Consider the following 10690-nt stretch of genomic DNA (forward strand, 5'->3'; position numbering starts at 1 on the left):
GAGCCCATTTTCCAACTGACATAAAAGGAGACATGAGTGAGTAAGGCAGTTTTCTCAAACAGATACGATTCTGTATTTTATCAATGACCGTATAACAATCTTTATTTCGACACTTTCCTCAGTATGGTTCAAGGACAGTGGTAGGAAAGAATAGGTGAAGCAGAGGTCAGTTTTATTTACTGTACTGAATCTGGTCATAAGTTCCCTAAACACATACTGTAGGATTTCATGTGTTATTTGCATTTGACAGTTTCAATTGCAGCCTGCATAATCAAAACCAGATGGCACTATATTAAATATGTATGAATGAGTGAGTAGCCGAAGCATCTTTGCTCTTCCACACAAAAACATGATTATGCACAGTTTTAGCCTTTTTAGTCAGGGACAACAAAAAAATTCATCAATTATTTACAGATTTGATGGTCTGCTGTGAACCCCCTCCTGGCAAGCCTTTTTTGGCACATATTCAAAAGCTTCCGCTATATGCGCGTGCTAGGCAAACGTGAACTGGTCAATGAAGCTGCATGAAGGAAAACAAGCATGCCGCGGCTCTCAAGTCAGAGAGACAAGGAAGGGTCGTTGGTCTTACTGCCGGGTAAAGTATACAGAATTTGCCAATCACGTTCAATTATGTTTTTTTGTATGGGCTAAACGAACAGAGATAAATGCAACCGAACTATAACCTGCAATCCACAATAACTGCTCCCGCCTTAGGCTCTAGCGTTAACACTTACATTATACCCTTCACACCAACACTTGAAACATAGGAAGGTAAGGGACTTTGGCCCCGCATCTTTAAGGCATTTATTTCGTTTGAACTGTGAGAACAGGTTTAATGTAATTAAAAGTTTTTAAGGTTTGTGATGTTTTTTCTATTATGCTGCAAAACTTAAAACATGACGTGTCAGTCAACTTTTTGGTTAGCCTTAGATATGGAAATATGATACCTCTTACCTGTGATATGCTGTACCTTTGAAATTGTTTTTATATTGGTATGAAAGTCATGGATATTTTGTGACACAGCTATCACCAGATGCCATAGTCAAAGATAACACTACACACTCAACAATAACTAAATCCTTCAGTAGTACTTCTGAGAAAAATAGAAATCTTGGACGCCACTAAAGCAAACATAATGAATACGGCCAATCTCAAAAGGACGAGGTTCTCCAATGAGGACATTAAAAATTAACAAGCAGGTTTGGCTAATTGATCCACATTTTGCTTATTTTATAGACTAATTGATAGAAACACTTCTGCAGATATCCTCATATTTCTGGAACCTGGAGAGGTGGAAAGATAATCCTTACAACCAGATCCCACATGCAGGATCAGCAGAATGAGATCATTGAATCAATTAATTTGTTTGCTGCCCAAAATGCTTGTGTCAATTTAAAAAAATCTCATCATCTCGACTGTGTAGAACTTGCTTTAGAGAAAGATCCTTATAAAATTATGCAAGAGGTGGTATCCTTGCTTGAAAGGACGGTCTGTGACTTTTACATGTACAAACCTTTGAAGTTTTTTCAACTTTGCATTCAGAGCAATTTGAAGGCTGAAACAGAAAGGTGTCCTTTGATATTTATTAATCTGCCTCAATTGTTTGATTTGTGCATTACATATTGTTCAATTTTCAAGAGCATTTCAATAATTAGTGACCTTGTGCCAGTCTAAAGTGGGCATTTCGAATAATGAGCTTAAAAATGTCATTGCCCAATTATTAAGATTTCACCGGTTTGGACATTTAAAGGAGAAATGATACTTAATGCAACCAAGTTTTGATAGATATAATAGCTCATTACAAAGATTGCATTCATTAATAGATTAGGCAAAAAAAATATTTTTTTTTCGGAGATTAAACTGGCAAGTGACTAAATATTCACAAAACAAAAATAATCAGGTACAGAATACTACCAGATAACAGTTTTCTGTTCGGTCCTTCAGTTTTTTAACTGTGCTATTACCCTACTTATCCAACTGGAAATCAAGCCTTTCTTTTGCAGATTGCACCATCTAAATCAGCAAAACTTCCTTTCAACAGCAGGCCCATGTCAGTGTTTGAAAACTACTATTGCCAAACATCACACCCACAAACATCACACGCTTAGGCACACGGCCATAATCCACCCATAAAAAAAAAGAGGAAAAGGTATTCAATTCCTTTAATTTGCAAATCAACATCGCTCCAAAATGCAACACGCGGGGAAAATGGAAAGGTGGTGGTCTTACCTCGTCTTCAGAACAGAAAGACCAAGGTACACACGATTTCCAAATACCGCAGTACTTGGGTGTGGTCAGATCCACTAGCACATAGGCTAAAGTAACGGAGGGAGAATAGTGGGAGGTAAGGGGCTAAGGAGGTAGAATGGTAGGAGGTAAGTGAGCACGACGGGCACCCTAGATTTACTCTGTGAAAAAAAAAAGCATTGAGTTACGTCAAGAAGGCGGTTTTGAATTTAAAAAGGTGGTTTTGAATTTAAAATGGTGACTGCAGCTCGAAATGTAATATGTACTTATTGAAGAATACATGGTATCTGTGGTAAGTCAGTCCCAAAGGGATCCTTGCACAGCTCATTCATGTCTAGGTTATGTAAAGGTCAACAATGGGCGGAACATTTCATTTAATCTCTAGAGAAGGGCTTGAGAAATAAATACATCCTCTTCTCTTAACAGACGAGACTTATATGGCACTCCTGCATGCTGATAAGAGCCAGCTGAGAATATTTAAAAATGACTATGACCTTCAGCCAACAACCTTAAACTTAAATTGTCAACTATAATGAATGCATGTGGTTGTAATGACTTGTAACCACAGATTAATGCTCTATTCTGGGTGAGTGAAGAATATTTACCAGGCCGGACAACCTACAGAAGCAAACATGATGGCCAGGGAGTGTACTTTGAAATTCAACCAACTAGGCAGACTTCCTTCTGTACTGTATGAATTTTGTGCTTCACGAAAAATACGTATTTATGCGAATCCTACACAGAGGTACACGATTTGCATGGATGTATATATCTTCCTGACAATACCTCAACATCACAAGCAATAGTGCTCTGAATTTATTGAAGTCAGGAAATGCCTGATGCTTTTTACCAGTCAGTTTAAAAGTTTATTGTACTAAAAGCAAAGAAATGGAGGGGGCTATCCATTCATGGATTTACCGCCATCATGGACACATTGAGAACCCAGCACTGCCCATTAAACATCTAAACCCAGAGCAGATTATGATAGTTTGTTTAAAGTGTGGTCATTCTCCGTATTATGGTCAAGTGGACAACTACAAAGCAATCTGCATATATTCAGAGGCAGACCCTTTTGAAAAGCTTAACTGGTCGCTTCAAGTTGCTGACTGCTGCATTCTGGAATGAAACTGGTACTAATTAGGTGATTTTTTGCCTATATACCATTAGCATGTCAAAAGGTCACATAGTGAAATACTGCCACATAATGTGCCGCATTAAATCAGTATAGCTTTCCTTTTTACGCTACATCATTAAACCAATCCTAATGAATGATTTGGTGTTACACTGTCGCATAATTCCAGTGGCACGCCCCACACTGTAGGAGTTAACTTAGAACATTATGCCCAAAACGTTTACTAGTTTGCATGTTAAAACCTGAAAATGCTAAAATTAATTTAAGGGGAATCTCGGAGTACACAATTTCCTGATTGTTGTTATCCATCTCCTCAATATTCTACGTTATTCAATTGCCAAATAAGAACTTTCCCTCGTTTAGTACAGCACTGTAACTGCAATTAGCCATTATATAGTAGAGCCATTAAAATACGGACCAATTTATAAAGTTCAGCCTGCTTTCTTGTGTTTATGTTATTAATACCTTGGAAATGTCTACACAAATGCCTACACAAGTATGTTGGTAGCTGTATCCCTTTCAGTAGCAGAAGCTCCACATCTAAAGTTACATTCCCATTTTTAATTATTGGCAATTACCTTTCTCAGTCTCAAAACTGAAAAGTTTTCTTCATAATCACAAAACAATCTTATTTGAAGACTATCATGAGCAAAAGGAATAATCTTTTAGGCATAAAGTTTGTGTGTTAATTTAGGGAATTAATACAGCACGGACCTAGCTTTAGAGGCAGCAGCAATTACAACATTTGTGTTCATTTACAGAAGAAATAGGAAGAGGACATCAAATTTATAATAAAGGTTTGCATGGGTGAAATTATGTCTGGGTAACAGGAATTTAGAATTTCCAAAGCATTACATTGGTCATGGTTTGTAGGGAAACACCATGCGTTCAGGCATAATCACTAATCTGGATGGCAGGGTGAAATAAAAGGCGGCCCGTGGGGGGTGGTGATACTTTGAGAATAGAGTCAATTCCATTCCTAAATGCCTGAAGGTGGCATTCACAGGTCAGGTTCTAGAGCGAGGGGCACCTTGTTTTTTTTGTTGCTGTTTTGGCGCATTTACAAAAGTAGTTGGGGTTAAGATTACAACCAGAGAAGGAGGTTTTTTTTCTGATTGGTAGAATATTTTTGCACGTCAACAGCTTTGTAAAGAAGATATAGGTAGTTTAATACGAAGTGAGGGGGATGGGTGAGGAAGTGAGGGGGATGGGTGAGGAAGTGAGGGGGATGGGTGAGGAAGTGAGGGGGATGGGTGAGGAAGTGAGGGGGATGGGTGAGGAAGTGAGGGGGATGGATGAGGAAGTGAGGGGGATGGATGAGGAAGTGTAGGTCACTGCATGCTTTGGGAAATATAGTAGTTAGTTTTTTCTTTCTCCAGTATTTAGGAGAGGAGCTGTAAAGAACGCCACAATGGAGGAAACAACCCAGGATGATGCCATGTGGTTGTAGTATGTTTAGCAATTTCCCAAACGTGTAGTTTGCCACTTTTACCAAGTAAGAATTTTGAATGGCAAGCAATACTACTAAATGCTCCATATGTAGGTTTAACATCACATGACCGATTATATGACTTTGGAAAACTCTGTACTGTACTTTACCAAGAACAGGGAACATTTGAAGGAATACAGTTCTACATACTGAAGTATAATGAATAGCAATGTAACAAACTGTTTGAGGATGTTGATGGAGAAGCCCATTGAGGAGGAGAGATTGTTTGACATCTGGGACGACGAAGAGTACTGATGCCGCATGTGCCATATTCATACAGGGCATTGTGTACTAGTTGTAGCTTTGCAATCTAGTGCAATCTACAATGGAGCAGAAGACCAAATAGCAGGCTTGAAGCAGACTGTAATGGTTATATTTCTGACACTGTAATACGAGTGTTTTTTATAGGACCTCACCCAGAAAAAGCAGATGGCTCAATTTGCAAGGCCATCAGTCTCTACATTAGGTTTCTTTAGTAGGAAGCGAGGTGGCAAGTATGCAGCCGATATGGGGCTGGAGTGAGTGGTTCGAGTACAGAGGGGAATGTTCACAAGGTCTAGATACAGGGATCATTGGTAAAATTGACAGCACAAATTCGAATACACTCAGTTGTCGAAAAGAGGACTTTTGTTTGGAAGGTTACAGCATGGACCATTTGTAAGAAACAGAACACTTTAATTAAACAGGGACTTCCTTCATTCATTTCGTATACACAGTTGAACACTTACCTGAACAGGAAGAATTGTATGTCTGGTTTGCTTCAAGTTTTTTTTGTTTAACAATTCAGTATCGCGCATTTACTCTTTGTATAAACTGTGTTTTTTAATTTAGAACATTTTTTAAAAGTCGATAGTTTGTTTTTTCATGTCATATTTAAACTTTCAGTAGTTTAAATATTTTGCATACTAGTGTATTGAGACAGTAGGTTTCAACTGAATTAAATTGTTTCTACGTCTCACCATACAAACCAATGTGCTTAATACCTTTCACAAATTTCATAGAGATACAGGTTTGCCCTGTTCTTGTCTAGGTATGGGGGGCCAGCAGCATAGCATAGGTATGTAATCAACAAATGAGGCTGGTATGTCATTGTCACGGACGCTGCTCTGTGAAACCACAGAAAACTAATAAAGTTGCTGCTAGTAATAAGGAGAAACAAGTGCCATTGGGTGTAACCCAGGGCGTGAGGGTCTTGGTTTATGATCTGAGCTTTTGAAATCAAGCTTGTTGAGAATGGCTTCAAGGGTGCCTGCGATGACGATGGCAGTGCCGATGACCTTGACAGATAGGAAATGATAGTTGGTGGGATGGGGCTAGCGCAGTTAGAATGCCTCAAATAGCGTGTTACTTACATTTACAACTTCTGCAATGGTTTTAGAGCAGTGTGACGATTTTATTTATGGATTTTCTTAAGCACTACCAACAAGTCCATTTAGAGGCTTCTAAGTCCTAAGGTAGACACCAGTGGGAGAGCAGGAAGAGCCAATGTACATAAGGAGGGTGTTCAACCCAATCTATTTACTGTCTAATAGTCCCAATACAGAAGTAACAGATGACAAAACCTTGGATAGTAGATATGAAACCCTCTTGAAAGGGACAGCCCACCCTTTGACATCTGATCAGTCTAACTTCTGCAGATCAGTCTGACACTTCTACAACAGATCTACCCAAATGTCATAGTGAAAAGGTGCGTTTTTAAGTATTTCCTGAATTTGCTATTGTATTTTTAACTCTCAGCTGTTTGGGTAAAGAATTCCAGTGGGAGAAGCACTGCTGTGGAAGAAAGTGGTACAAAATATTCTAAAGTTGACTCAATGGTGAAATAGCAAACCCTGCTTAGCCAACAAGAGGTCTTGAGTGGGACAGTATGGAGCAAGTAATCTCGTATGCATTGTGGTTCTCACAGGGTTCCAGAGTGGGAAACGTTGATTGTTTAGGGACACTGGCAAATACTTTTTTTTTGTAAACTTTATTTAGCGTTTTGACATAAAGTGTCTTGTAACATTATGAAATACAGTCATAGTACATGATTTAGGAAATAAATTGTACATACGCGAGTAGGCTCAACTAAGAAGAAACATCAAAAACATAGCCATATATGATGCAACAATCAATATGCAGCGAGCAGCCCTCCTAGCAACATACAAGAGCCTAGCCCATAGAGAAACAACCACATCCCAACACTACTGCAAAATTGTAAATACTATAAAGAAAATGTGGGTAGTAGAAAAACTGAACAAAGCATGCTGCTGCATGGTATAGGTCTCACCCCACCCACTCTAGTGGAGACAATGCCTTGTTCCAGCTGGGGGGTGGGGGGGGGGGGGGGGATACGTGCTGCATGGATGCGAGATAGGCTCTAAAAGGGCACCATACATCCCTGGGCCATGAGGTAGACGGTACTGTGGCAGCATACACCTCGCTTCTCGTGGTGCAGGAGGCAAGGCTGCTCATCCATCCTTGAATGGAAGGTGTGGTCCTGCTGTCCCAGTGGATAGTCACCACTCTTTTAGCCAGTAAGAAACAGATAGCCGCAAATTTTCGAACCTTTTTGGGAAAATTAACTACGTATCTTAAGAGGGCAATTTCAGGCAAGGGATCTAATGGTAAGTGGATCATGTCCCCTAGTCTTTTATGCACTTCTGTCCAAAAGGAGTGTATAAGTGGGCAGGTCCAAGCTATGTGTCCGCGTGTGGGGCTTTGAGGGATCCTCTAGCCAGAGTAACGTATATTCAACAGAGAAATTTTAAGTGAATCAACTTGTGACGACAGTTGAGGGAGACATTTTTCTTAACTACGCAGCATGCACCCCACTGCTCGTCTGTGATCGAGTTACCCAAGTCTTCCTCCCAGTCCCTACGGATCTTGTCATCTTTGAGTGGGACGAGAGTTGCACAGGCCTTGTACAGCTTGGAAAAAAGGTGGACTCCCTGGTCGCTCTCGATGACTATAGAGAGACGGGTAAATGAGTGCGGTTCTAGGGGGAAATCGGGAAATGTGGCACGCAGAGCGAACCCGCAGCAGAACAAACTTGTCCATGAAGGTGGCATCAGGGAACCTGGACACGTCATAGGTGTCAAAAGAGTACCCATCAGGGAACAGATCACCAATTTTAGTAATGCCAAATTTAGTGAAAGTGCGTTGTATTAGGCGTTCACTTATGATTGGCAGCCATTGAGCGTTAGGAAGTGGTAGGGCAGTGGAAGAGGGTGTGCATGTCCGTGACAAGCCTGAGTTTTTCCCAGGCCCTGCTGGTCGTGGAGACCGTTAGGATTTCTTGTGGGTCTCGAGGAAGGCCCTTGGGGAGGATGGCTGCCAACTTCTGAGGGAGGACAAGATCAGCCTCCGGACGAAGATAAGGAATTCTGGCATCTGGGTGGAACCATGCATGAGCGTAGCTGCATTGTGCAACTAAATAATATAGACGTACATCTGGCACGCCATAGCCCCCTCTTTCGTAGGGGAGAGTCATAACCTGCCAGCGGACCCGGGCCCGCTTATTCCCCCATACCAGTCGTATCAAGTGCGAACAAAGTATTGAAAAAAAAACTATTTGGGAGGGGAATGGGGATGTTGGGTGCAGAATCATTTTGATAAGTGCTACCCAGCCGGCGATAGACCGCAGCAATCTGAGCCACTTATCAATCTGTGCCTCCAAAGTGTGGACAGCTTGTCCGTAGTTGAGGCGTACGATCTAAGATTCAGAAAGGATCCTTAGTAGAATTAGAAGATGCAGTGAGGCAGGACTGGGAGTAGGAGGTTGCTCTTAGCCTTGCACACAACCTGGTAATACTTCCACTTGACCGAGTCAAAATTGGCCATATTCGAATTTCCCAGCATCCAGTTCTCAGTCATGGTATTATATGTATCCCAAAGACATGCCTGTGTAACTAATATGCTCATGCTGGGGTTGCACTGCTGATTAGCCAAATAGATCCTTATAACCCAACACCTACATACATTACTGTACGGCTCTATTTAGACGAGAGGCTACATGCAGTTTCTCGTCTCTTCTGTATTTATAGACAGTTATCCTCAGTTTACATTGCAAAAGGACCTGCATGTATCTGTATCCTCGCATACAGGCTACATATACTGTTACCATCTACAGAGTTTAACTGCCTCTTGGGCTAGTTTCACATTCTGTGAATACCCCCAATAAAACTCACTAATGCCTGTTCTCTGCATAGCCTTTATTCAATTTACTGTGCAATTAATGTCACAATCAAATGCCACACCAATATATCACTCACCACCATAGTCCACTAAGCTTGTGGTTCTTAATCTTTTGACTTCTGTGGACCCCTAACACACCCCTCACTGGAACCCAGAGCTACGCATTTTCAATGACTTAAACCACAAACCAAACAAAAAAATACAGAAACAACCAAACAAATACACAAACGAAGAAGCATTTTTAATTCACAAAGAAATATATATATATATATATATATAAAAGAAATTAACGGGACGGTCACTTATCATCCATACAGTATTCTGTTTGATGCACTTGCAGTGCTCCCAGGGATCAGTCAGAAGATACTAACTTAGTCGTTAGCCTCCGTGTTCAAAGTACTTCACGTTTTAAAAATGTGCATTTTTCATTCTTCATTTACAGACACCTCAGTCATCTGTTAATATTTAATTTTCCATCCCCCCTTCTTCACGCACATCTAAGATATCCTTGCAAAGCAGTCGTAGATGTTTGCCAATAATAGTTTTCAGGATCCGCTTTATTCGGCCAAAATTACGAGATGACTACATTCTACAAAAGGATGTGATTTAAAACATGCATCCGATTAGCTGGATATAAATGCAGTGTTCAACTGACGATCTGACACATTATGCATCAAAATGTCACACATTAGCAGCCTGAAAGCGTGCCCGGTATGCGTTACATCACTCTATTACGCTACCAGATATAGGCGACGACATAGCCAACGGCTCGAGTGGCGACACCGTATAGATGACCGCTTACCGACACCCTTCACCAACACGTTCCCCTACTTACCGAAAATGAAAAGCTATCAAGGTCACCGCCGCGGCCGTTACTGCGAACAAGATGGACGGCACAGCACACAAGCAAGCTACGCGCGAAAGCCGTAGAGGGGCACTAAATAATCCAGAAGTAAACGGGAGACCAAAAGTGGCGTCGCGAGATTGACCCGGAAGCTTTTCCATAAAGCTACCAAGCAGCATCTCGCGGAAGCCATCTTAGGTGTGAAACCTCTTTGCTTTGGAGCGATGCTCCTCTCAAACAGCCGCACCAGTCTCCCAACGTCCTGCGCCCGCTCCGCTTGCGTACTGACATCACCGTGTACGCGCGTTTACGATAGCGTCGAAGCGCGGAGGGGATGGCTGGAGTCTGGACCTGCAGTCTCTTAAAATGCCGTTGTTTTCTCATCTGATCAGGTGTTGCAATGGTTGGTATCCCAAGAATAACGTGCTGTCCCTATTACTTCGGTGATCGGGCCTCGGAGAGCTCCACTGTAGCCCTGTCTCGGCGTTCACAAGCAAAAGCAGGAGAGCTTGGTTCATGTTGTTAAACATTCATTGGGTTGTTTGACGTCAGCTGGCTCACTTGTACTGAAAGCTTCAAAACTTTCATAGAAGTCTAAATACAACCAGGAAAGTAAACTGAGACCTTGAGTGTGAAAGAAAAGTATGAGTGCAAGGAAACGGGAAGAAGTGAACACGAGGGGAAGATAATGGAATGAAGGAAAACAATGGCAGGGTCGGGAAAAAACAAGCGTTGGCAATACTAATTGGTGCTTAATTTGAGCTGGAGTGGCACTTATTTGTCAGGAGTAGCACTTGTTTCT

At 41.3% G+C, this 10690-nt stretch overlaps 1 protein-coding gene across 1 annotated transcript in view; it reads right to left on the reverse strand.

Moving 5' to 3' along the window:
• ZNF639 (zinc finger protein 639) overlaps window positions 1-10123 on the reverse strand; it is a 69960-nt gene extending 59837 nt beyond the window's left edge. The window contains exon 1 of the mRNA XM_085635398.1: window positions 9880-10123. The gene's annotated coding sequence lies outside the window, so the exon portion shown is untranslated. The remainder of the gene's footprint in view (window positions 1-9879) is intronic.
• Window positions 10124-10690: the final 567 nt, after the last annotated feature.

Source organism: Triturus cristatus, chromosome 11 (genome assembly GCF_964204655.1).
Source record: "Triturus cristatus chromosome 11, aTriCri1.1, whole genome shotgun sequence".
NCBI lineage: Eukaryota > Metazoa > Chordata > Amphibia > Caudata > Salamandridae > Triturus > Triturus cristatus.